The sequence below is a fragment of the Macaca thibetana genome, chromosome 13, assembly GCF_024542745.1.
Source record: "Macaca thibetana thibetana isolate TM-01 chromosome 13, ASM2454274v1, whole genome shotgun sequence".
Taxonomy (NCBI): Eukaryota; Metazoa; Chordata; class Mammalia; order Primates; family Cercopithecidae; genus Macaca; species Macaca thibetana.
Window position 1 is genome coordinate 93222949 of NC_065590.1, and position 27701 is coordinate 93250649.

The window sequence follows — 27701 nt, forward strand, 5'->3', positions numbered from 1 at the left end:
TACAAAAGTGTTCTTGTCCTTGAGTGGTTGTCAAAAGGAATGCTTCTGCATGGGGATAAAAACAAAAATCTTATTCTGCCATCTTTCTGATGTCTTATGATCCACCTTTTATATAAAGTCCCTAAAATTCTGCTAAATTAAGAAAATTGCTCCAAATCACAGAATAAATAAGTGATGAGTCAAAATTTTAACACAGATTTATCTGACTGGAAAGCCGCCTTTTCTCTGTCAAGCCATGCTATACTTCACAAACCTGGTTGCTGTACTCATTGGCCAGTTGTCCTGCATTCACATGAGCCTCATCTGCTTTAGGGTCATAGAACCTGGCTCCATTACATTTCTTCATCTTTAGTATCAGGAAAATACTAATATCTGTGGGGTTTCTGAGAGGATTAAATGAGCTAAATACTTGTGCAACCTTAGCTTAGTGTCTATCACATAATAGGCACTGAATAAATGATAGTTGTTATTGTTATTTTTATAAATTTTTTTGCAGAACAAGTAGCAATGGTAATGGCATATGTGCATTTGGAGATAGTTGTCTGTTTTTTGATGATATCCACAAATTAAGAACTGTAGTAGTTATTTTCTATTATACACATTTTTTTAAAGTTTTTTTTTATGATTTCTTGCATTTCAAACTGGATTATATTTCCAATTTGAACAGTTACCTTCACTGATACCATTAAAAATTAAATATATTCTGCAAACAAATATGTGCATTTGTACAATATTCTGAATCATAAAACATTCATTTTGTAAAAAAGAACATTAAGAATTAATATTTTCAGTAGTCAATATTTAATATATGTGCATACAACCTAAATATGAGATGATATTTTTGAAATATTTATGACATCTTTAACCTGTTCTGTGTGAACTACACTAGAGTCCTGAAAATTCAAGTTGTCATCTATTTCCACAAGGCTTGTGTAGACATAATAGAATTATATCACAATCATTCTGCACACCAACTTATTCAAATCCTACTGTGTGGCTGTAAACATTACTGATTCTTTACCCTTTTAGAGGTTTCTTGTATTTATCTAGCAAAATTAGCGTGCACTTTTTTAAAAACATTTTAACCTCTCTGAACTTGGAATGTGTCTTTTAGACATGTCATCTTATAGTTGCTGTCAGTTAGACATCAGCCATAATATAGGTGTTATGGCATGTGCATGCACAAACATTAAATGCAGCAATATAAGAATTCAAAAGAAACTTCCAGAAACAAAGGGGGAAATATTTTTAATTCCCACCATCAAATTGACTGTAGATGGGATAAGGAACATGACAAATAGGAAGTTGTGGGCAACATTCAAAAAACAAGACTACATTACAAATCTTCCTGAATAGCTATTTTTTGTGATTTTAAAAAAGTAAATTTAGCAACACCAATAATTCTGTTGAGCACAAATAATTATATTGCATGGATAAAACATAAGACTGACAACTCTGAGTTGAAAAGTGTTCAAAAGAAGCAAACTTCAAGTGTGCAGAAATTTATGGAATAATCTTACCAATTTATATATATATATATTTTTTTTACTAAGACTCAAAGAGCTTTTTCTGCAATGTATCAGAATGAATTTATTGTGTCTTTTTTATGTTTGGGCTTATTCATGGTATGAATGGACAGTGTGAACAGAACTTCAGAGGCATTCTCTTTAGAAACTGTAAGACAGTAAGACTTCCTGGGAAAGTTGACTGAGAAAGTGAGTAAGAATTCTATATCATAAGAAAAATATGTCAGAGTTGCATTTGCAGTACTTCATATTTCTTAGCAGCATATAATATAATGGTACATTGTACAATCAATGATGTTCTAGATACACTGAAGTAAGGTCTTTAAATGTCTGCTACCCCATAAGAGCATGAGTTCCTCCAGGTCACGCACCAGGTGCTACTCATTTTTGCATTATTTTTATAAAGTGCAACATTTGGTATAAAGAGAGAGTAAATAAATATATGTAAATTAATAAGTAAATTAAACATTCATTTTTGTATATATACTTTATGACTTTCAATTATGAGAAAAGCTTTTGATTTATTCTTTGATTTATAAATTGGGGAACTATTGAGTTGCTATTATATAGGGCAGGGGTTCCCAACCCCCAGACCAGTCCCAGTCCCTGGCCTGTTTGGAACTGGGCTGTACAACAGGAGGTGAGCAGGAGGAGGGCGTTAGCACCCAAGCTCTACCTCCTGTTAGATCAGTGGTGGCATTAGATTCTCATAGGAACCAGAACCATTATTGTTAACTTCACATACAAGGGATCTAGATTGCATGCTCTTTATGAGAGTCTAACTAATTACTGATGATCTGAGGTGGAAGAGTTTCATCCCGAAACCATCACCTGCCCCCTCACCCCTCATTCATGGAAAAATTGTCTTCCATGAAACTGGTCTATGGTGCCAGAAAGGTTGGGAACATTAGGGATTGGGGATTTCCAAAAGGGTCGGGATATTAGGGATTTGTTGGGGCTAAAATGTAGGAAAAAAGTACACATTTCCTGCTTTCAAGAAGCTCGTGGTGTAATGAATAAATACATATACAGAAGCTACATAGCCTGTCTTGAATGTTGTCATAGAAGTGTATTTGAGATTAAATGCAAACAAAAATGATGCAATAAATTCATCCTGGTATTTTGTGAAATGTTTTCTAGGAAAAGAGGATCTTAAACTGAGACTTGTATGGAGAGATGAGTTTTCAAGATAAATTGAGTGGCTTTTCTAGGTACAGAGATAAGTCTCTATAAAGCAAGTGAAGTAAGGAATAGTCCATAGTCCAGCATGGCAAAGAATCAAGTACATTTGTATAGGAAATTAGAAGTACTGGGGCATGTAGCTGGGAAAAAAAAAAAAAAAAAAAAAAGAGCTAGCTTGTAGAGACTTTTAAGCCATGATAAATTTGATAAATCTACAATTCATAAAAAATACCCTATAAAAGCAAACCTTGCACAATGTGACTCCCAATTAACCAGGGAAGGATCGCATAGACTTACTCATGATACAAGTGGACAGTGGGGAATAAACTTCAAAGGCATTCTCTTACTGTAAGACTTCCTGGGAAGGTTGAGAAGATGAGAAGAGAGAAAAATCGAGAGTCTATCTCTAATCAGCACTAATGCATTGTACATTTCCCCAGAGCCCATTTCAATTTACTAGTTTATCCGTTTGTTATTTTCAGTAAATTAATATCATTGCTCACCTCAAAGACATGAGTGTTTGACCCTGGAAAGAACAGGTAATTTATTTTTGAATTTGAATAGAAGATTACAGAAGGGGTTTTGTGATGTTGACATGTGCGTGCTGATAAACATGTCAGTAAACGGAGAAGTTCATTACCAGAATATGACCCTTGAAAGTGTCACATTGACAATGCCAAAGATAATTGCCGCCATAAGCATGGACCAGGAGACAATCAAGCTAGGCTATTTAAATCCCAGAAGAAGTCACAGATCTTTCCACATTCATTTTCATTTATTCTCCCTACGTTATTTCCTTCAGTATTCGTAATGCAGCCTGTTACTTACCCATTCATTTCCACATTAGAAAACAAGTCCCCTGAGCTGTGTCTCAGTTGTTAATCACTTGTGTGTTTGCCCTCCATGTCCATGTAGACAATATTAAGATAATGATTTTTCAAATCAATTGAATTTGTTATAGTCTTCTTGTAGTTTTACCACTTTAAATTTTCTAAGGGTTAAAACCTAAATATGCAGTGAGCCCAGACTGGGCCACTGCACTCCAGCCTGGGTTACAAAACAAGAGCCTATCTCTAAATTAATAAATAAATAAATACCCAGATACGGTAAAAGATTTTTATGCTTGGTGTTTTTTTTCAACCTGTCCCTTATTCTAAAGGAACTTTTTAAGCTACTTTGTCATGATTTACATATACCTTAAAGTACGTTATGATTTTAATGGCATGTAATGTGCCACACATATTCTTATGGCGTTTTTTGTATTTTATTATGTGCTGGACAGAGACTACTTGCTGTTCAACAATTCCTGTTAGGGGAATGGTGAAGGGAGGGTTGTCATCGTTTGCTTTTTTGTTTTCTTTTGTTATGTTTTGTTTCATTTTCTGGTCACTCACGGAGCCTACATTTCCCAGCTTCTTTAACCATTAGGGGTTGTTATAGACAATTTAATATAAGTACACACAACTTCCAGGCATTGACCATTAAAATTTTCCTGACGTATTTTGATGCAGACGAGTAGAGTGACCTTAGAAGCCAGGTTCTGAAGAAGATAGTTTGGCTGTCTCGGTGTGTTATGGGGAGCAGTGTACTGTGTACACACACCTGCTGACCAGGAACACGTACATTAGACAATTATGTGTGAGAATCATATGTATATTATCTTAAATCACTTAAATGATGGGCATGGTTTGTTAGAGTACTAAGAGTGTGCTTACCATAACTTAAAGGCATGTTAGGAGATCATGAAGGATATTAAAAGGCCAAAGAGACCCACACGAATAATAATGAAACTTCCCAGGAAGACAGATTAGTCCATCAAATGAGGAGACAGAAGTTTAAATCACAAATGCACAACCCATAGCCAAGTTTGATGCCTATAACCTGCTGCGTTGATAGTGGTGTAGGAGTAAGGAATACATAGTTCCAGGGCATCTAGAAAGCAACTTCTTCTTTCCATTGGTGGCTAATTCAAGCCCAGCAATGTGGAACAAGGTGCAACTATAAAAACAAATCCCAGTTTAAACCTTGGGATGAGGGAATGTTTTACAGTAATTTTAGGGAATCAAGTATCCAGTACACGGAGCTGGGGCTTAGAATGGCATCCAGTTCCAATGAGAAATTGTAACAAAACCCGAAATTAGGAGAGAAGCCGAAGCAGGCTACATTGCTGGATTACAAGAGGGAGAGGGAACCATGATGCATGAGGCGCTCGGGGCTCTGGTAGCTTCATGCACACTGACCTTGATAATGTGGCAAGAGACCATCTCCAGACCTCACCAAGGCATCGTGACCACTGAGTTCATGCTAGCCACAAACTGGAAAGATAAGAGCCCGGAAGTGCTGGCCTTTAAAACCCTCAGATATGCAAGACCAAATAGGCAGGGACTGACATTGTCAGAGCACACGGTTGGAATTTTATCCAATAAAGTATGAAATGTCCTCAACTTTGGTACTCATGAACCTTACAGTATTTGTGATGTACCATTACATTAATCCTTTGAAGATTAGTTCGTAATGTTACATGTATTTAAATATAATCAAACTCTGTCACATAAAGTCATATAATGCACCATTCTATTAATCAAAGATTACAAGGCAATTACTTTTATAACATTGGCAACAATTAGGACAATGGGAGAGAAATAGATGATAATGTGAAAGTCATTGCTAAATTAAAGATTTAGAAATGCAATCATAAGAATGCTAAATGAAGTGAGGACAAAACCAGGAACAAAATTAGTTTCTTGTTTGTTAGAAATGAAGGGGTAACATAAAGTCACTGTAGTAAGTATAAAGCTAAACATCTTCATGTCGGCAGAGAAAGGAATTACAGGAAACTCCTTCTGAATATATTTAAGTTTTCTCTTTAACATTTCTGAGTTGAGTACTGTAAAATTATATGTTCATTATTGTATAACTTTGACGTCCAAAAATTAAAAAGTAACTTTTTAGGAAAATAAGGTTACGAATGAACTGCCCCAAACCAATACATCTTTATGAAAAAACATCCCGTAATACAATATAATATCAATACTAGCGCGGTAAAAAAAAAAAAAAAAAAAAAAAAAAAAAGTCTGTTACCTGCCAAATGAAAAAAAAAAATGCTCTGTAATATATTAGGCTTCACCACTAAAATCAAAGTTAATGTTCTCAATGCAGAGGGTACAAGCAAGTTTGAAGCTACTAAGTTACACAGACAAGGACAAAATGCACATAGATTAAGAGGAACCATGCAGAAAGCACTTTCAAGACAGGACAGGGGATGTGTCCACACTGAGCCAAGACAAATAGAGAAATGAGGTAAATAAACATCATGTACCTTAATCCATATCTCTATGACTCTTGTTCAGCTGTCTTAGTAAACTTTGCATTCAACTGCTCTTACTTGAATGGCATAAAACTATTAGTGTAATAAAAAAAATATATAAATGAACCAACTTGACTGTTGTGTTACACTGATATCAATCCCTTATATAGTAATGAAATATGAGTTAATTTGAATCATGTATTAGAGAAGAACAGACTTTACTAAAGCTCATTATTAAATGCCTATCCATTGCAAGTACCTAGCATTTTTACATTTTAGAGAGTAGCTCATATGCACTCATGCACATATATATGAACTATAATTTTCAAATATTTTAAATACATTGAAATCCACTACAACATAAACTAGACATTTGAGTAGTCTAGACTGACAGAATACCATATGCAATCATATGAAAGCTGAAAAACCAAGACATAGTTGACATTACTGAGTTCAAATTTACGATATGAGATGTAGTGGGCAGGGAAATGGGAAGATTTAGGTCCATACAAAATTGGTACAGGTATATGCTATAGATACCACAAAGTCTTGGGAAATTCCTGCAATATGAAATGATATCATTGTCCTAGTGATTTAGGAAGCTAATTGTCATGGCAGAGTAGATTTCTTACATGCGTAAGAACAGTTAGGCAGTCATTACCATTGTGTAGAGAAATAGTTAAAATGAATATAAAACAGAGCAGTCTCAGGAGAGATGGAAAGATAGGAACAGACAGGAAAGATATTACAGAAACTAGAAATTACAATTCAGGTTGCAGTCCTTTGGAGCTTCCTGGTCTATTCACGATGATACAAACATTCTGTGTTTTTTGAAGTAGAAATCTGACTGGAGAAAGGAACAAAACACAGATCAACTATGCAGAGATAAACAACCACCACAGCAAACTCCTAGAAAGCACTCTGGATTCACAAGGCGGAGTTACAATTTCCTCAGTTATTAACACTATAATCCTAGAATACATACACATTACAAATATGCAGAAAACGCTTAATTTTCTCCAAAATGTTTTGGAAAGGTAACAGCCATTGATTAATGCCTAGATTCATTGGCCCTTTGTAGGTTACTGAATGGTGATATGCCATCATTCCTTCTTCAGTTAGCTACAATAGAAGAAACTTCCTGTTATCAATTATACGGTTACTCTCTTGTATAGTTTATATAGCAAAGGCATTATATATTTTTTTATGTTCCTTTATCTTTTTAAAAAAATGCTGAATTCAATTTTAGCATGTTTAGTTGATCAATTATATTTTTACTATTATTATAGATTTGTCTAAAAGTATGTATTATACTTTATTTTTAAAAATAAAACTCTTTGGAAAGAGTTTCACTCTTGTTGCCCAGGCTGGAGTGCAATGGCAGGAACTCGGCTCACTGCAACCTCCGGCTCCCAGATTCAAACAATACTCTGGCCTCAGTCTCCCAAGTAGCTGGGATTACAGGCACCAACCACCATTCCCGACTAATTTTTTTTTTTTTTTTTTTTTTTTTTTTTTTTTTTTTGTATTTTTAGTAGAGACAGGGTTTCACCATGTTGGTCAGGGTGGTCTCGAACTCTGGACCTCAGGTGATCTACCTGCCTCAGCTTCACAAAGTGCTGGGATTACAGACATGAGCCACTGTGACCAGCCAGCTCTTAAGTTCTTTTGACATGACCTTTTTACTCTTGGATAGCTCCCTTTCCTTCTGGAATGAAAAGATGTTTTAGGCTTATCCTATGTTTAGCTCACTCTAAGCAGGGGTCCTTGTTTCTTTTAGAATAAAATGGCATTTTAGAGTCCATGATTTAGTCATTAGTAGATAAAATCCTAATTAAAATTAAATAAAAAACTCATTTGAGTGTTTTTTTTTTTTTAGCTCTGTTAAACTTTCCTGACGTATACAAATTTATATTTGGAATCTTTTGTTTGATCGTGATGCAAGACCAATTGGTAGGACAGTATTTCTTGGATAAAAAGGTGAATTGAGTTATGGAATTGTATTTTAATTTTTTTATTATTTTGTGGGTCAAATCTCACTTCATTATTGAAAAATAGTGAATTACAAATACCATTACCACCTTCTTTCCTAGCACTTTTGATCCAGCATTTGTTTATAACAGTAGACTCAATACCAAATATGAGGAAAATAAGAAAGTTTCCATTTTTTTCTTTCAAAAAATATTATTTAAACCCTAAAATATTTTTGGTAGCACATTTTCCCTGTAGCTGGTAATTTATCTGTGTAAAGAAGTCCCTAGAGAAAGGGCATATACTCGCTGAGTAAAAGTATCAAGGACCAGGTCTATGTGGTTATTTTTTGTTAAATTTCCATTAGTATTAAAACAGATGATAATAAGATACTGATATGCTTGTATTTCAAAATTCACTGAACTAAGAAATTATCAAGTTTCTTTTAGCCTCTGTTAATTGTATGAATATAATGCAGATAGATTTTTGTGAAATAATATTTGTGTTCTGTTATGAAATCAAATTATAAATGTGGACATATGAACAAGTAATTATGCTCCCTTGTAATGGAAGAGAATAATTTGCCATGGAACTTATTATTCCTCCAGGCATTCTCAGAATATATTTCCAGGTAATAAAAATAGTGCAAGAATATACAGAAGTGAAAATTGGTCTCAAATGAAGGCCTCCCCAGAAAAGCAGTGGGGTCTTTCCTAACTCAAGTGCATGGCCAGAGGCTATTAGTACACAAATAATGGACACTAACCAGTCAGATTTTTCAAAAGGAAATATTTTTCTAGGATGGCACAGTAGATAGGCATGTTTTATGCTTGAGGCATGGATAAAACAGGCTTGAGATCAAGCTTATAAGTTGTTACATTGAGACACCACAGATAGCTGTAGGATATTAATGTGAAACCTTAAGATACCGAAGGAAAAATCATGGAGTATTTAGAATTCAATTATCATAAACTCAGAATCTCAATTTCTACTCTTTTGCTAAAACGAAAAGTGATTTTTAATATTACCAAAATTTGCATTTGATTCCGCATTAAGAGTGAAAACCCATATAACAGTGTCAGACCGTCAATAATTCAAACAGCTTTTTATTGGGTAGAAATTTTCATTTTTTTTTCTTGCATTCCCTAAACATATATTAAGGGAAGTGACTTTATTCTGGCTTAGCTATTTAGGAACCTGGCAGTGTTCTCAAAATGACTTTTGGATTAAAGTGCTCTAGCTATTCTGGTTAAAAGACAAGTTTCCTCCTCTTAACTAAACTCATTGTAACACTTATTTAAAATAAAATTCAGATGAGTTCATTTTACTTGCTCCTCCATTACCAATTGTAAAGAGTGTGCATTCAGAACAAATGAAGGCATTTCAGTTGAGTGGGCAGAGAAAAGCTCAGCATCTGCTTTTGCAGGTGCACTGATGTAATAGTCTCGACAAGGCACAGCTTATTGTTAGTAGGTAACAGGCAATGGAGGGAGCAGGGAGCCCTACTTAGAGTTATAGATGCAAAAGTGGCATCAAAACTTTTACCCTTGATTTCCATTTGTGCTTCTTGCTAGACTGTATTTCTGGGAAAGTTTCTTAACTTCTTGGAGCCTGTTGGCTCATTTTTGAAATGTGCATAAAAGAATTTCCCGTTTGAAATGTTGGTGGCTTTTCAACATTGGACTGACTAGCAATGCACTTTACAAAGATACTCCTTTGATCTCCTTTCTGCATTCTTTTAGGATTCAGATCAAGCATTCATCTCCTTCTGAAATGTTTCCCCTGCCAATAAAAGTAATAATAATAGTTAACATTCCTCAAATATTTACTCTGTGCCCAACAGATCTAAGAGTTTTGCACAAATTATCTCATAAATTCATCAGAAACCACTCTCTGTGGTTGTATTACTGTCTTCATTTTACAGATTTTACAGATTAAAAAAGCTGAGACATTGGGGGTGTAAGTAACATGTTCAAGATTCCATCGTGGTAAATGGGAGAGCAGAGGCTTGAGACAGAGTCTGTGCCATCAACTATTGCAGAGTTCTGCTCATACAGTATGGTGTTTATGGCTCTCTATCCTAGACTCTTTCACAGTATTTACTGCACTTCGTTGTAGTTTTTGGCTGGTGTGTTTTTACCTCTAGATCATCAACTCCTTGAGAGAATTAATTCCTTCCATACTCAAGTACAAGAAGTAGCATACACAGCATTTAGAAAAATAAACAGTGCATATGAACATTTAGCATAAAACATAATTTGATGAGAAAGAGTTGAACAGAAACATCCAGTAGACTGTCTCATGGGTGGGAAGGTGGCTGTGATCCTTGCTGCAGGGAATAATTGACAATACTACTCGGAAAGCAACCACTAAGAAATGCTTTCAGAGAAATCAGCCTTTTATTTCTGTGTCTTCATTAGATTAAAACCTTAAGAGAGAAGGGAGATTTTCTTATTTAATTTATTTTTTAGCCTTTATTCCTAACATAGTACTTAGTACAAAGTAATAATTTAGATAATGTTTGTTGGATGCATCTCAAATTTAAATTAGTTCTTTCTTTTAGGCAAAAATGGAAGCAGCTTGTTATGTCACTCATTCTACTCAGAAATTCAAATAATGTATAGATCTTGAGAAGGTGATCTTAAAATGCACACGAAATCGTTAAGTGTTCAAGAGGAGTCAAGTTAATTTTGAGAAAGAAGAATAGACAGTAGATTTGCCTTACTATAGATTATATATTAAAATGCTATTAATTAAATGATTGTAATATGGTACAGATTTTCATTAAAATTTTGAAATAAAAATTTTAATAAAAAATTTGATAATTAGGCTCATGCATGTATAAAATTCATATATAATATGCACGTGGTAAGTAATATGCATGAAATAAGCAATATTTCAACTAAGTAGAAAAAGATCGATGATGAAATAAATGACATTGGGTTAGTTAAGTATCCATTAAGGAGGGGAGATAAATCAAGTCAGACTGTTTCTATCCGTTCTAGATAGATGACAAAGAAATTTTTCAAAACAAGACTAAACTAAACAAAAACAAACCAATAAATAGAAACCTGGAAAATGTTAGAATACATTAATGTGGTCATTACTTTAGAGTTATCATAGTATCACAAGTAAGCTTCTGAATTGTATGCATTCCATTATTGTCGTATGCCTCACATAGCACATGGTACACTAAACTGAACACCAAAGAGAACTCCTTGAGTCATTATTAATTTTAGTATTCTCTGCGTGAAGTAGTTGGAAAAAAGCATAGTTTCTTGTAACTTCTATTTTTTTTTTTTTTTTTTTTTTTTTTTTTTTGAGACGGAGTCTCGCTCTGTCGCCCAGGCTGGAGTGCAGTGGAGCGATCTCGGCTCACTGCAAGCTCCGCCTCCCGGGTTCACGCCATTCTCCTGCCTCAACCTCCCGAGTAGCTGGGACTATAGGCGCCACCATGCCCGGCTAATTTTTGTATTTTTAGTAGAGACGGGGTTTCACCGTGTTAGTTAGGATAGTCTTGATCTCCTGAACTCCTGATCCGCCTGCCTCAGCCTCCCAAAGTGCTGGGATTACAAGCGTGAGACACCGCGCCCGGCCTGTAACTTCTATTTTTAAAGGAACTAATCCAAATTTATATTTGACTATGAGTTTTACAGTTCTATGTAGATCTGCCGAAGATAGATCTGTTAGCTTCTGGGGTCCTGTTTTAAGGTCTTAGATGTTCTTGTCTTGTGTTATTTTGACCTCGGTGATGGGGCAGTGTACTTTAGGATATTAGCACAAAATAAGAAAAGATAAGTATTTGAGGCCATGGATAGCCTAATTACCCTGATTTGATCCCACTGATCATTACACATTTTATATAGGTACCCCAAACATATGTACAACTAAGATATATAAATAAAAATACAAACAATGATGGAGTTTATGTTTCCAGCAGCCTAAGGGAGCATAACAAAGCTAGTTTCAGTATTGATTTTTCTATTTGGTGACCAAAATACTAGCAGTAATTTCATCTGCTATGAAAGAGGTAGAATGTAGTCAAATTTTGTGACAGAATGACACATTGACACATAAAACATTTTATTTTACTTCAGTTAACTTGAATAGGATGGAAAGGTCAACATGCTTATTCCTATGTATGACAAAAATATACAGCATTATTTTAAAAAATGGACATTTCACAACAAAAGATTAAGTAGCATTTAACTAAACATAAATAAAAGTCATCTTGCATTTTGAAGGATAAGAAGCATCTGTATCAGGTTTTTTTGTTTTGTTTTGTGTTTGTTTTTTCTTTTTTTTTTGAGACCGAGTTTCACTCTTGATGCCCAGGCTGGAGTGCAGCGGCACGATCTCGGCTCATCGCAACCTCTGCCTCCCGGGTTCCAGCGATTCTCCCACTTCAACCTTCCTGAATAGCTGGGATTACAGGCATGCGCCACCACGCTTGGCTACTTTTGTATTTTCAGTAGAGACGGACTTTCCCCCAGGCTGGCTTTGAACTCCCGACCTCAGATGATCCATCTGTCTCGGTCTCCCAAAGTGCTGGGATTACAGGCATGAGCCACCACGCCGGGCTGCATCTTTATCAGTTTTAAAGTAAAGACATCAGTGGATATACTGATCTGGAATGTCTGGAATAAAATTTTATAGTTGGAATTTTAAATTGAAGTTTTACATGCCATATTATCTCTGCCTCCCTAAATGTCTGGATGATATCTATTTATTTCTGAAGATTTTCCTCAGACATCCAACATTTGTCTTCACTGGGTAGCTACAATACTCCTGCAGTTATCCCATCTCTCTCATGGATCATCAATTTATTTTTCTGTATAGGATCTTTCCTAACAGTTTATACACATATGTAAATATATTCCTTAGTTGACTTCAGATGCACATTTTTTTTACTTGTTTGTATGGAACAATAATGAACAAAGTGTTTCTAAATGTCCTAATTTTCTAATGTCTAAAGTTCTCCACCTGGGTCCCCACAACTATACAGCTATTGTTCACAGCATTGTTATCAATAACCTACTCCTTGATCTATCAAATAGCCACTTACTTTACTAGGCTTCTCAGAAAAAAATGGACAAATATTGTCTACTCGCCGTTGGCTTCTGGATTACATAATTGCCCTAATTTCTCATTAGTTCCCTGGCAATTTCTCATGAGATTTTTTTTTTTTTTTCTGGCTTTGCCTCCCTGTTGAACACCTATTAAAATATCTGAGGACATAGTAGAGATCCTTCTTCCTTAGTTATCTGCATAAGTAACCTCATTCAGTCTATGGCTCTAAAATATGTATTTCCAGTTCCACTATTTATTTGTAGCTCCAGACTTACATTTATGCATCTCCCTGTGGATCTTTTTTCCTGTCTTCAAAAGCTTCTTCAAATCAGTCGCTAAAGTGAAAAACTAGGTGTCTTTCTTTTCTTCTTCCTACACCCAATCCATTAGGAAATGCTATGAAATTTATCTTGAAGTATATGCGGAAGTAAACTCCTTCACTCCAGTTCCACTACACCCATGCTGCTCAAAGCAGCCACCATTTTTCCTCAGGACTCCTTCAATAGCCTCCTGATCTTGTTTCGGCCTCATCCTTACATTTCACTTTTCACTCAGCAAACAGATTTCTAATTATTTTTTTTATAAAGATTATAACATTCATTCGCTTAATGTCTCTAATGGCTTCAAATTTTAGTAAAAATCCTGACACTTTATTTTTGGGGGATTAAAAAGCCTTTTGTAATTCAGCCCTTGACTACCTCTTCAATTTCACTTTGTGTACCTCTCCTCTTCATCTTTTATTCCCTATATTCTTGCCTCTCTAGTATTTTTTCTGTTTCTCAAAAAGTCTGAGCTTATTTGAACATTAATGGCTTGCTCTTATGTTATATATTTCCCTGAAGTGTTCTTAGCTTTCAACTTTATCACAAGATCTCAGTTTGAATACCATATGCTCATAGGGGCTTCTGTTGTCAATCCAGTGTCTCACTTGTTCACTTGCTATTGCTCTGTCCTATTTTAATTCCCTAAGAACATTCTTTACCTTTTGTTTGTTTGCTCACTTGTTGCTCAGTTGTTCTCTCATCTCACACAGGCATGCAATTCCATAAGAGCAAAACCTTGCCTCTCTTCTTCTCCTTGTATTTCCATTGGCCAGAAAGGCATATGATATATAACAGTTGCTCAAAAAATATCACTTGAAATAATCAGTAAATTGGTAATTTACTATTTATTTGTCATTGCTTCACCTAATCTTTGATCTGTCTGAGACTAATGACTGGCATGATTCATTCTTTGTATCTTCAGTAACCCCATGATAGCAAGAAAATCAATATATGAAAAAATGCCCGAATAAATGTAAGATTCATTAACAATGCTCCCATCATTGGATTTCTCAAAAGTCCTAAATAGTAATCTTCAATTGCAAAGTATCCTAGTTTTATTGTACATGATTGAAAGAAAAAGGGACTTCAGAACTTGTAGAAAAGGTGACTATGACCTTCTACATATGGTGACTACGACCTTCTGTGACCTTACCAGACCTGTAACAGGGTGCACCTGTGGGTGATGCAAACCTCAGACACTGTGTCACCCCTGCCACCCCAGAGAAGGCCAGATGCTATAAAGCACAGCCAAGCCATCCTGGCTATGCCCTTTCCAAATGGCTGGCTGGAAAATCTTTAAGTGTAATAAAATTGTTTTTGTTTTTTATGCCACTAAGTTGGTGGTGTTTTATCATGCAACCATAGCATGGATGAAAGTCATTAGTAAAAGCATCTGTGTTTTGTGGATCAAGAGGGTATGTGGAGCTACAGGGACCATCTCAGACCAGGTGGGAACAGAAGCTATTCACAGACACTAATATCTCTATGTGGAATCCTTATGTTGTCCTCCTACTAGAGATCGTACAGTCTTGGGATTTATTCTGGCCATTGGGTGACAGAAAGTAAAGAACTCATATTCACTGCAGATGTGAACTAGCACAGGTCAGGCCCTGCCGTGGAAAAATTTTGAATACAGTGTGAGAAAAAAGTCAATTGCATGGAGGCCAAAATGTTACATGAAACCCAAAATAAGAAACTTAAACATAGTATATGATTGTAATTCAATTGTCATAAAATAGTTTCGGCTTTAGAGTTTCTCAGGGAATGTCTGAAAGGGGGCTGTTATAAATACATCTAGAAAACTAGTACATTCTCTAATTAATATTATCTATAGATGACGTTACCAATTAAAAAATGCTTTATCCAGTGAGCTGTAACCTGTAGTCCTAGAAAAATATATTCTTTGACGAAAAATAAAAAATCTTTCTGATTTTTTTTTTTTCGCTTACAAAATAGATTCAAGATGAGGAGGTGAGGACAAACCAGTGAAATTCCTCATAGCCCACAGGAAACTTTCCCAAACCAACTTAGTCCAAGTTAACTGCTTGTCCATGTTTTCATTGTGGGATGAGTGGCCTCTCCTGATATTTAACAGGCATACATTTTTATTCCCTACCTTTTGATATTTCCATCTTCTCCTCTACTGCACTGTCAATGCAAATTATTTAGCTCACTGCTCAGTGCTGAGTTGATGGGATCAGTCAGCTGTTGTAGTCTTGGTGGGAGTCCTGTGAGGGTCTCTGGTTATCCCAGAGTAAATGGGGAGACAGTAATATATAATCCAAAATGTTAGGAAAGCATCACATAGAAACGAGTTAGTGCCCAGGTGAGGGATTTCCATTTGGCCAAATTGTAGCCACGTTAGAATTTAGTGGAGGTTCCTTGAAACAACGTTGTAAGGATATGTGGAAATAGGGCATTTTAAAAATAAACAACAGCACATATTGGATGAAAAATGTATTAAATGGACAATTAAAATAGTTTCTTGACACCTCCCTGCTTCCACCCTGTTCACAGATTGTACACAGTCTATTCTGTACATAACAGAGTGATTTTTTTCAAAATACATCAGATGATGCTAGCCATCTGCTCAGAACCTTCCTACAGTTGCTATTTCATGCAGAATAAAGTACAGAGTCAGTGGCCTACAAGGCTGAATACATCATGGCCTGGACTTATTTCCTGCTCTATCTCCTAACACTCCGCTGTGTTTATCCCAGCCTGGCCACATTCGTGTTCTCTTCCTCAGGACCTTTCCATTTCCCATTCGTGGTACCTGGAGTATTCTTTTCCCCAGCACTCCCTGTAGCTCCCTCTATCCTTTCATTTAAGTTGCTTCTAATTTCTCGCTCCTGGGTTGCTGGTGGTGGCTCACGCCCAGCATTTTGGGAGGCCGCGGCGCGCAGATCACATGAGGTCAGTAGTTCAAGACCAGCCTGGCTAACAAGGCAAAACCCCGTCTCTACTGAAAACACAAAAATTAGCCGGGTGTCGTAACAGGCGCATGTAATTCCAGCTAATCAGGACACTGAGGCAGGAGAATTGCTTGAACCCGGGAGGCGGGTGTTGTAGTGAGCCGAGATCATGACACTGCACTCCAGCCTGGGCAACAGAGTGAGACTCCTTCTCAAAAAAAAAAAAAAAAAAATTATTATTATTATTATTATTATTATTATTATTGCTTTCTTAGATATTTCCTTTGACTTCCCTACATAAAACTGTCTCCCCCAAGTACATCAGTCACTCACTGTCCACACCCTACTTCATTTAGTTCACAGTATTTATCACTATATCACTATGCGGTGTTTTTTTATATATATATATGTGTGTATATATATAGTTTTCCTTTTTATTATCTGTTATTCTTACTAGGACTCACGTTTCTGTAGGGCAGGTGATTTGTTGGGTTCCCTGCCTAACCTGCAGGTTGTAGTATGTAGTAAATGTTCAATAAATACTTGTTTAATTATATTTACTATTGCATTATATAAATATATGTTGAATTTGAATATCAAATGATATTGGACAAATTAAATGCAATATTTACATTTACCTGAAAATTCACCTGTATGTGTTCACCAAACAATTTTTAATTAGCTTAATTGGACCTGGAATTATTAGTGCGTTAGAGACTATATCTATGATATAGATATTTAGCCCAATATCACCACATTCAATGCACTAAGAACAAGAAAGTAAATAAGGTAATCACATCAATATTATTATTTAGTTGCTAAGCATAATACTATGTGTATAATACACATTTTTAGTAACTATAATCTTCTTAATATTCTTTTTTGTTTTGTTTTGTTTTGAGACCAAATCTCGCTCTGTTGCCCAGGCTGGAGTGCAGTAGCATGATCTTGGCTCACTGCAACCTCCACCTCCTGGGTTCATGCCATTCTCCTGCCTCAGTCTCCCGAGTAGCTGGGACTACAGGTGCCCGCCACCATGCACGGCTAATTTTTTTTATTTTTAGTAGAGATGAGATTTCACTGTATTAACCAGGATTGTCTCAATCTCCTGACATCATGATCTGCCAGCCTCTGCCTCCTAAAGTGCTGGGATCACAGGCATGAGCCACCGCGCCCGGCCAATAATCTTACGAATTTCACATATTTACAGTTATTGAGTGATGATGTGAAAACTTATAACCTGAGAGCTGAGTAAATAGAGGAACCTAGAATTAGAACTCAGGTCTATCTGACTTTCTAGCATGTGTTCTTTCTATTCTACTGCCTAACGTCTTTCGGTTTCCCCTTAGTAATTTCACTCACCGGGAATTAGGTTGCTCTTGGTGCAGTCCTGTTTTATTACTGGTCTCTAGGAGTGTGCAGTGACCTTGGTTTTGAGTCCAGGACCCATTCTACCTGCTTTTTGTTTTGACAGTCATTTGCCATCATCAGGTCTCAGTTCTCTCTCTTTTTTTTTTTTTTCCTACTCTAAAATAGCCATAATACTATCCCTTTTATCTACTCTCTTCAAAAGACTCAAGTATATGTGAAATTATTTTGCTAATTTCTAATTGGGTTATGCAAATATGAGCGATTGTTACATTTGTCAATAACAAATATTTAGCAGCTTTCATAGACGGTTTCGATTATAGCAGTGCTAAGTTTGCAGCTTGCTTCTATGATGGCTAATTCTTTCGGATTCCAATGTCACATTATCACATACATTTGTAGATATCAGACTCAAAACAGAGGCAAAGTTAAGAGAATCTAAAAGAATACACAATTTTCATATCTTCCAAATTTTCAAGACCATTCTCTGACTAGGACTGACTCAAATGTGCTTTATAGTTTTGCCTGTGGGAAGAAATAATTTATCTAAGAATATACAGGGGGCATATTTGGAAGATATTTTATGTTGCTGGATATTGTAGGATTTGGGCTATGCTCTTATCTAAATACATGCATAAGACCTGTTTGTTGAACCTGTTTTGGTAAAATGACTGAGTTAGATAACATCAAGTTAAGAAATGGGTAAGGGGCCGGGTACTGTGGCTGGCTCACGCCTGTAATTTCAGCACTTTGGGAGGCCGAGACGGCTGATCACGAGGTCAGAAAATCAAGACCATCCTAGCTAACACGGTGAAATTCCCTCTCTACCAAAAATACAAAAAATTAGCTGGGCGTGGTGGCAGACACCTGTAGTCCCAGCTACTCTGGAGGCTGAGGCAGGAGAATTGCTTGAACCCAGGAGGCGGAGCTTGCAGTGAGCTGAGATCGCGCCACTGCATTCCAGCCTGGCGACAGAGCGAGACTCCGTCTCAAAAAAAAAAAAAAGAAAAAAGAAAAGAAAAGAAATGGGTAAGAAGAGTCCTTATCTCAGTGTATAAGGTGGTTCTGGGGAAACTGTAATTGAAGTAAAATGCTGAGATGATTTTTGGAGGTAGCATTAAATATAAATTTATAGGAAGTCATGAGCTCTAGTCTGTCATTAGTCTCAAGAAGTTACCAAAGGCCAACTGCAGTTTTGAAAATGTGAACCTTAAAAGGTAAATTTTTTAAAATCTCTACTGAAGTTCTCCTACCAGAATTTTATTTATAGTTCTCACGGACAGTGGAACTGACTGTTCAACTGTTTACATTAGCAAAAGAACAAAATATACAGAATTGATAGCAACAATTGCCTACAGACAGGAAATGCCAAGGAATTTCCCCTCCATTGTTACATCTCCCCCGAGAAGACCTGCTCTTTTGGCCAAAGACTAACTTGGCCCATGGTATTAGGAGTTGGAGCTTTCAGATGAGTGATAAAAGGTTCAAAAGCTTCCTCTGTCTTGAGACTTTCTCCATTTTTCTTCGTTTTTGGGTTGATGTCAACCTGATCCTCTCTTTCATTTTCTGTCTGTGAGAATGCCTAGCTAAAAAGCTATGTGAAAATTAAAGTAGGGTTGAGAAAACACAAAGTTTGAAGGGTTATGTCAAAGTGGCTTTAACAGTCTGGGGCCTATACCTCAGCAGGCGATATTGTATTCCAATATCTCCTTTCATACTTTTCCCAAGTAGAGGACTATGAAGACAAGCATAGAGAATAGTACTGGCATATTAAACAGATAATTTTGTTTTTATGTTTCTTCTTCACTCATTTTTGAGAAGATGGTTAACTGAAGTAAATATATAAATATGACCAATACCTAATAGTTAATATTCTTATCTTTTATAAAATGCTTCCTCATTTATTTTTTATAGCTGATATAAGCAATCCTATGAGTTATGCTATTTTCGTTTTACAGTTGAGAAGAATGTATTGAGAAAATTTAATAGACTTGGCCAAGGTCAGTAAACTGAGCATGGTCACAAATCTAGCTTTTTACTCCTTTATTTTGTATGCTTCCCTTCTTGGAGAAGTAAAAGGCCAACGTGGAAAATATACAAAAATGCCAAATATGATAGTTTATATTTAAAATAGAGAGTTGATAAAAATTATTTTTCTGGCAAATTGAAAACTAATACCTAGAAAGACAATCCTGTATTTTAAACCAACCAACTATTAGAATTTCTAAAACAGAAATAAGTTTCCTTACATAGGCTCTGTCTCATAAAAAGGCTGATTGTGTTTTCTTAATGAGATTTCCTAGGTTAAGCTAATCATATTTATGTATTAAAATTTTCAAAGTTCTCAAATTGCCCACAAGTAATTTAAAACATCTGAACTAAATGACTATAAGCGGTGCCAACATCCATTTATGAACTTGCATTATCATCTAGAATATAATGTTGCATAGAACTAATATAAATGTTGACTTTTTTCTTTTCAACCTTCCTTCTGAATGTCAAGCAGATGGTTTGATTTAGGTATCAATAAAGGCACTTAAAGTGTGAGTTAACAATACCCTGAATGGCTTCTAGTAACTGCTGCTTCAAAGCATAGAATATAATAAAAATAAATAAATAAATAATAATCAGTTTTATTAAAGAAGAAGGGATAGAATGAAGAATCAGAAAATAAAAAAAGAAAAATTTTATGATTTCAAGTTCTGAGTAGATAATCTCTTCCAGTTTTGCAGTTTATCAATTATAAATTTAAAATTCGGTTAACAAATATTATTTTTAATGTTTAATCATGACACGATTTCTGTACCTACCCCTTTGCTTTGAGACATTTTTAACTTCCTAGCAAAGAAGAGTTATCCAGAGTCCCACATTTTTAACTTCCTAGCAAAGAAGAGGTATCCAGAGTCCCACAGTCTTGCTAAATTAAGGAGCAAGAGATAAGAATTTATAGAAATTAAGAGTGTTAGAATTCATGGATCAGAGGAATGGAGAGGAGAAAATTATTCAGAGAAAGAATAATAGAAATCTACAAAATGGTTTCCTTGGGTCTTTGAAATTCCGCAAGGATGATCACAGCACAATTGCAGAAAACAAAAACAAAAAAACATTGTATGGCAACATAAAGCTGAAAAATTTCTAGAGTTCACACAGAGAAGGGGATTGTTTTAGTTTCTAGCAGTCAGTATGCAGAGACTTTACTGGATGCCTGTGCCCTCAGTAGAGGCCCAAGGAAAGCCTTAGACGTGAAACTAAACTACCCTGGAGTAAGACTGTTCTAGACTTGCCCTAAAAAACTTTAGAAATAAGTCTCAAAGACTGCTAGAACACAAACCAACACTCCTCAACTATTACAACCAAGCATAACACTCAAAAATACAGAATTTTAAAAATCTGGAATTCAATAAAATATGATGCATATGCATGAGAAAAACCAGTCAGCTGAAACAGACCAAAATAACAGAGATGATGAAATTAACAAGCACTTTAAAACAGATAAAAAATAGGTTCAAGGGTGTAAAGAAAATCCTAAGCATATTGAGAAGAAAAATAAAATACATAAAAGGAGCAAATGTAATTTCTACATTTGAAAATAAATATAATGTCTAATATGAAAAATTCACTGGTCGGGCACGGTGGCTCACGCCTGAATCCCAGCACTTTGGGAAATGGAAGTGGCTGGATCACCTAAGGTAAGGAGTTCCAGACCAGCCTGGCCAACATGGTGAAACCCCGTCTTTACTAAAACTACAAAAATTAGCTAGGCGTGGTGGTGTGCACCTGTAATCCCAGTTACTTGGGAGGCTGAGGCAGGAGACTTGCTTGAACCCAGGTGGCAGAGGTTGCAGTAAGCCGAGATCGTGCCATTGTACTCCATCCTGGGCAACACAGTGAGACCCTGTCTCAAAAAATAAATAAATAAACAAATAAATAGAAAGAAAAATTTACTGATGGTTTGAATAAGATAATCACCGAAGAAGAAAAGAGTAATTAATTTGAAAACAAAGCAATACAAGTTAATAACTAAAGCACAACAGGAAAAGAATGAATGGGAAATAAATGGAGCTTCGGTAACCTGGGAAATAATATCGGATGGTCTCATATATGAGCGATTTTGAGCCACAAGGGGAAAAAGGGGGTGCAGAAAAAATTTTCAAGAATAATGGTTACAACATTTTTAAAAAATGATAAAATTATAAATGCACACATACACAATGTTAAATAAAATGAAAAGAATAGACTCCAAAAAAGTCACAAAGCACCCACATCATATTAAAAATGTTGAAGCAATAGAGATGAAGATTAAAATCTGAAAAGCAGCCTGATTGTAAAAGGACACATTAGAGAGGAACAAAAATGCAAATTTCCACAGATTCCTTGTCAAAAATTCTGCAAGCCAGAAGACAAAGACATATTTAAAGTGCTGGGGGAAGGGGAAAGTCTGCCAAACTAGAATTTCTTACCAGAGAAAACTTATACTAAAACTGAAGACAAATGGGCATTTTTTTTTCAGACACATGAATTCATTGTTGATAGATCCACTATATTAAAAAAATGTTAAAGATAGTTCTTCAGGTAGAAGAACATTGGTACCAAACAGGAAAATAACTACAGGAAAGAATGAAGAGCACTGGAAATGGCAAATACATGATAAAAATTAACTTTTTTTTTCAATCTTTTAACTAAAAAAATTGACTTTTGTCCAGTTTTATTGAAGTGCAGTTGACAACTAAAAATTTTATATATTTAAGGTTTACAATTTGGTGACTTGATATATCTATACATTGGGAAATGTTTACCACAATCAAGCTAATTAACATATCTATAATTTCATGTCTCACATAGGTACTATTTTCTGTGCATGTTTGCGTGTATGTGTTATGAGCACATAAGATGTACTGGCTTAGCAAATTTCAAATATACAATACAATATAGTTGACTGTAGTAATATTGTTTTACAATTAGGAGTCCAGAACTTCTTCATTCTGCAAAACTGAAACTTTGTACACGTTGACCAACATCCGTGTCCCACCTTGAAGAGACCTATGTGTCCCTTCCTTCAGCTTCTGGTAACCAGCGTTCTACTATGTTTCTATGAATTTAATTATTGTAGATTCCACATGTAAGTGAGATGATGTAGTATTTGTCTTTCTACGTTTGTCTTAGTTCACTTAGCGTAATGTCTGCCAGCTCAGAAGACTTACCATAACGTCTTCAACAAGGATTTATTGTGCAAATGGGAGGATTTCCTTTGTTTTTAAAGGCCTACTAATCTTAGTTAGTGTGTCTGTGTGTGAGTGTGTGTGTGTATACACAATGAAATACTAATATACATGCCCAAATTTCTTTATATATTTTTAATCCTTTGTTGAGCATTTGGATTTTTTAAATTTCTTGGCTACTATGAATAATGCTAAAATGAACACAAGGGTGTAGATGTCTCTTCCATCTTGATCATATTTTCTTTGGAAATATACCCAAATTATAGTTGTCAGATTATAACGTATTTCTATTTTAAGTGTTTTTAGAAACTTCCATACTGTTTTGTATACTGACTGAACCATTTTGAATGCCCAGCAACAGAGTACAAGGATTCCTTTTACTGCACATCCTTGCCAACACTTATCTTTCATCTTTCTGATAGTAGCCACTTGAACAGGTGTGAATTGATATTTTATTGTGGTTTTGATTTGCAGTTCCTTGGTGATTAGTGATATTGAGAACCTTTTCATCTACCTGTTGGTCATAAGCATTTCTTCTAAAAATTTCTATCTAGACATTTGCCTATTTTGCAATCAGACTATTATTATCATTATGCTGAGATTTAGTTGTAGGAGTTCCTTGCATATTTTAAATAGTAACCCCTTATCAGATATGTGGCTTGCAAATATTTTATCTCATTCTGTAGGTTGACTCTCTTTATTTTTTCCTTTGATGTGCAGAAACTTTTTAGCTTGTTGCAATCCAGTGTCCACTTTTGCCTTTGTTTCCTGAGTGTTTGGTGTACTATATGGAAATTATTGCCCAGAGCAATGCTAAGAAGTTTCTTCTTTATATTTTTTTCACGAATTTTACAGTTTCAGGTCTTACATTTAAATCTTTAATTCATCTTGAATTCATTTTTGTATAAAATGTGAGATACGCATTTGATTTCATTTTTGCATGCAAATGTTTGTTTTCCTAGCACCACTTACTGATGACACTATTTTTTCTCATTGTGTTTTCTCCCTTCTAAAGTTTAACAAATAAAAATGGAAACGTAGCATACCCAAATGTATGTGATTCAGCAAAAGCAATACGAAAAGTAAAAGTTGTAGTGAGAAATGCCTGCTTTAAAAAAAATCTCAAATAAACAATCTAACTTTATAACTCAGGGAACTAGAAAAAGAAGGACAAATGAAGCCCAAAGATAGGATAAAGAAGGGAATTATAAATACTAAAGGAGAAGTAAATAAAATAAATAATAAGATATTTTTAAGAACAAGTAAATTAATAGTTTATTTAATTAACAAAATAAATCAACACTTAGGCTAAATAAGAAAAAAATATAGAAGACTCAAATAAATAAAATTATAAATAAAAGAAGCAAAGAGGAGGCATTACAATGTATCCCTTGAAAATAAAAAAAGATTAGATGGGACTATTATGAAAAAAGAAAATATTTGAAGGTATAAACCTACTGGTAAAATTAAGAACACAGGAAAACCCAGAATACTCTAGTAGTATGATTGTGGTATGCAATCTGCTCATAACTCTGGAAATAAGCCCACAAGACAAGTCTATCAAAAACAACAATAGCTACAGCATTTAGTTAAGAGATAGGCAACATACAAACACATAAAATTATGCAACATAAAAAGTCTAAATGCTGTTTACAGCAACTAGAGTTACACTGTAGATTTTTTCTTCAATTTGTTCATTGTTTGTATCCTTTTCTTGGTAATCTAAGTTGTCATTTTTTAATATAATGTGTTATATATATAAGATGAATTTTATGAGCCTCATGGTAACAATAACGCAAGAACTATAGTTGAATCACTAAAAATAAAAAGTGACAAATAAAATGTACTACCAGAGAAATCACTTAACGACAAATGATAAATAATTGAGTAACAAAGAAAGAGTTACAAAACACCTAGAAAACAAGTAACCAAAAAGCAATAGTAAGTCATCATTTATTAATAATAACACTGAATATAATTTGACTCAATTCTCTAATTAAAAGGCATAGAGTGGCTGAATAAGGAAACAGGATCCTACTATGCTACCTATAAGAAGCTTACTTCGCCTGTTGTGACACACAGAGACTGAAAGTGCAGGGGTGAGAAAAAATTCTTCATGCAACTGGAAACCAAAAAAGAGAAGGAGTAGCTGTACTTATAACAGATAAAATAGAACACAAATCAAATACTATAAAAAGAGACAAAGAAGATCACTATATAATAATAAAGGCGTCAATTATTTGGTAGATAAGCTAAAAAAAAAAAAAGAGAGAGAGAGAAGACCAAAATAAATAACATCAGATTGAAAAAGGAGACACAGAAAATGGGACTAGAAAAATACAAAGAATCACTGGAGACTATTACAATAAACTGTATATCAACAAATTTGAAAACTGTAAGAAATTTATAAAATCCTGGACACATGCAACTTACCAAGATTAAACCATAAAGAAATAGAAGACCTAAACAAACCTCAAAAATAATGAGTAACAAGATCAAAACTGTAATAAAATGTCTCCCAGCAAGGAAAAGCTCATAACCTAATGCCTTCACTGCTAAATTCTACCATATGTTAAAACAACGAATACAAATTCAACTCAAACTCTTCAAGAAAACAATGAGGACGAGGGAATATTTCCAAACTTGTTTTATTAGACCAGTATTGCCCTGACACCAAAACCAAATAAGTATACAACAAAAAATGACTACAAGTCAGTATCACTGATGAACATAAATGTAAATATCCTCAACAAAATACTATCAAACCGAATTCAACCAAACATTAAAAAAATCACTTACCATGATCAAATGGAATTCATCTTAGGGATGCAAGGATGGTGCATATGCAAACTAATAAACTTGACACATTAGGGTGACAAAACCGATAACAAAATCAATATGTTTATTTCAATAGATGCTGAAAAAGCATTCAATAAAATTCGACATCACTTTATGACAAAAATCCTCAACAAACATGGTAGAAAAGGGTCAAATCTCAAAATGATAAATAACATATTGACAAACATGCAGCTAACAACATGTCAGGTGGGGTAAAATTGAAAGCCTTTCTTCTAAGATCCGGAACAAGGATGCTCACTTTCACCACTTTTATTTAACATATTACTGGAAGCCTGGCCAGAGCAATCAGAAAAGAGAAAGAAATAAAGAGCATCCAAATTGTAAAGGAAAAAGTCAAATTAGCCTTGTTTGGATGACACGATCTTATATTTAGAAAAAGCCAAAAGCTCCAGCAAAAATTCTTAGAAATGATATAGAAATTCAGTAAAGTTATAGAATTAAATATCAACATACAAAAATCAATACCATTTATATACATCAGCAGCAAACAATCTGAAAAAGAAATCAGAAAAACAATCTTATTTACAACAGCTACAAATAATATAAAATACCTCGGGATCAGTTTAGTCAAAGAAGTGAAATGTCTGTACAAGAAAAACTATAAAACATCAATGAAAGAAATTAAGTAGGACATGCAAAAAATGGTAACATATTCTATGTTCATGAATTAGAAGAATTAATACAGTTAGTATGATAACACAATTCAAAGCAATTTACAGATTCCATGAAATTTCTATCAAAATACCAGTGACTTTCTTCACAGAAATAGGAAAAACAATTTTAAAATGTATATGGAAAAGAACACATAATAGCCAAATCAGCATGGTACTGGAATAAGCACAGATACGGAGGCCAGAGGAAAATAATAAAAAGTTCAGAAACAAATCCACAAACCTACAGCCAACTGATATTTGACAAAGGCACCACACACATACAAAAGAAAGGAAATGTCTCTTTAATAAATGGTACTGCAAAACTGAATAACCATATGCACAAGACTGAAACTAGTCTCATATCTCACTATATGCAAAAATCAAACCACGATGGATTAAATAATTTAATGTTGCATCCCAATTTATGAAACTTCTAGAAGAAAATATAGGGGAAACACTTCAGGCCACTGATCTAGGCAAAGATTTTATGGATAAACTGCAAAAGCACAGTCAACAAAAACAAAAACAGGCAAATAAAATTATATACTAAAAAATTTTGCACGGCAAAGCAATCATCAGATGAAGAAACATCCTTCAAAATGGGACAAAATATTTGCAAACTATTCATCTGACAAGGGATTAATAACCAAAATATATAAGGAACTCAGATAACTCAAAAGCAAAACCCAAATAATTTGATAATGTAATGGAAAAAATGATCTGAATAGCTATTTTGCAAAAGAAGACATATAAATAACTGACAGGCATATGAAAAATACTCGACATCACTAATCATCAGAGAAATGTAAATCAAAACCACAATGAAATATCATCTCATCTCAGTTAAAATGGTTTTTATTAAAAAGACAGGAGCCGGCAGATGCTGGCGAGGATGTGATAAAAGGGCAACCTTCATACACTTTTGGTGGAAACGTAAATTATTACGGCCACTATGGAAAACTGTATGGAGGTTTCTTTAAATATTAAGAATAGAGCTACCATATGATCCAGCAATTCCACCACTACGTAAGTTTCCAAATGGAACAAAATCAATATGTTGAAGAAATTATCTGCACTCCCATGTTTATTGCAGCACTATTCGCAATAGCCAAAATATGAAATCAGCCTACATGCCCATCAATGGGTGAATGCGTAAAGAATATGCAATATAGATATACACACAAAATGTAATTCAGTCATAAAAATAATGAAATCCTATCATTTTCAGCAACATAAAAAGAACTAGCTTTTATAGTAAGAAAAATAACCTAAGCAGAGAAAGAAATGTTGCATGCTTTCACTCATATG

At 34.8% G+C, this 27701-nt stretch overlaps 1 protein-coding gene and 1 long non-coding RNA gene across 3 annotated transcripts in view; one reads left to right on the forward strand and one right to left on the reverse strand.

Moving 5' to 3' along the window:
* LRATD1 (LRAT domain containing 1) overlaps positions 1 to 27701 on the reverse strand; it is a 912369-nt gene that overhangs the window by 653924 nt on the left and 230744 nt on the right. The window lies entirely within an intron of this gene.
* Positions 1 to 27701, forward strand: part of LOC126933860 (uncharacterized) — a 281689-nt gene that overhangs the window by 136574 nt on the left and 117414 nt on the right. For both annotated transcript variants that reach the window (XR_007718749.1, XR_007718748.1), the window contains exon 2: positions 22625 to 22728. This is a non-coding gene — a long non-coding RNA (uncharacterized LOC126933860). The remainder of the gene's footprint in view (positions 1 to 22624; positions 22729 to 27701) is intronic.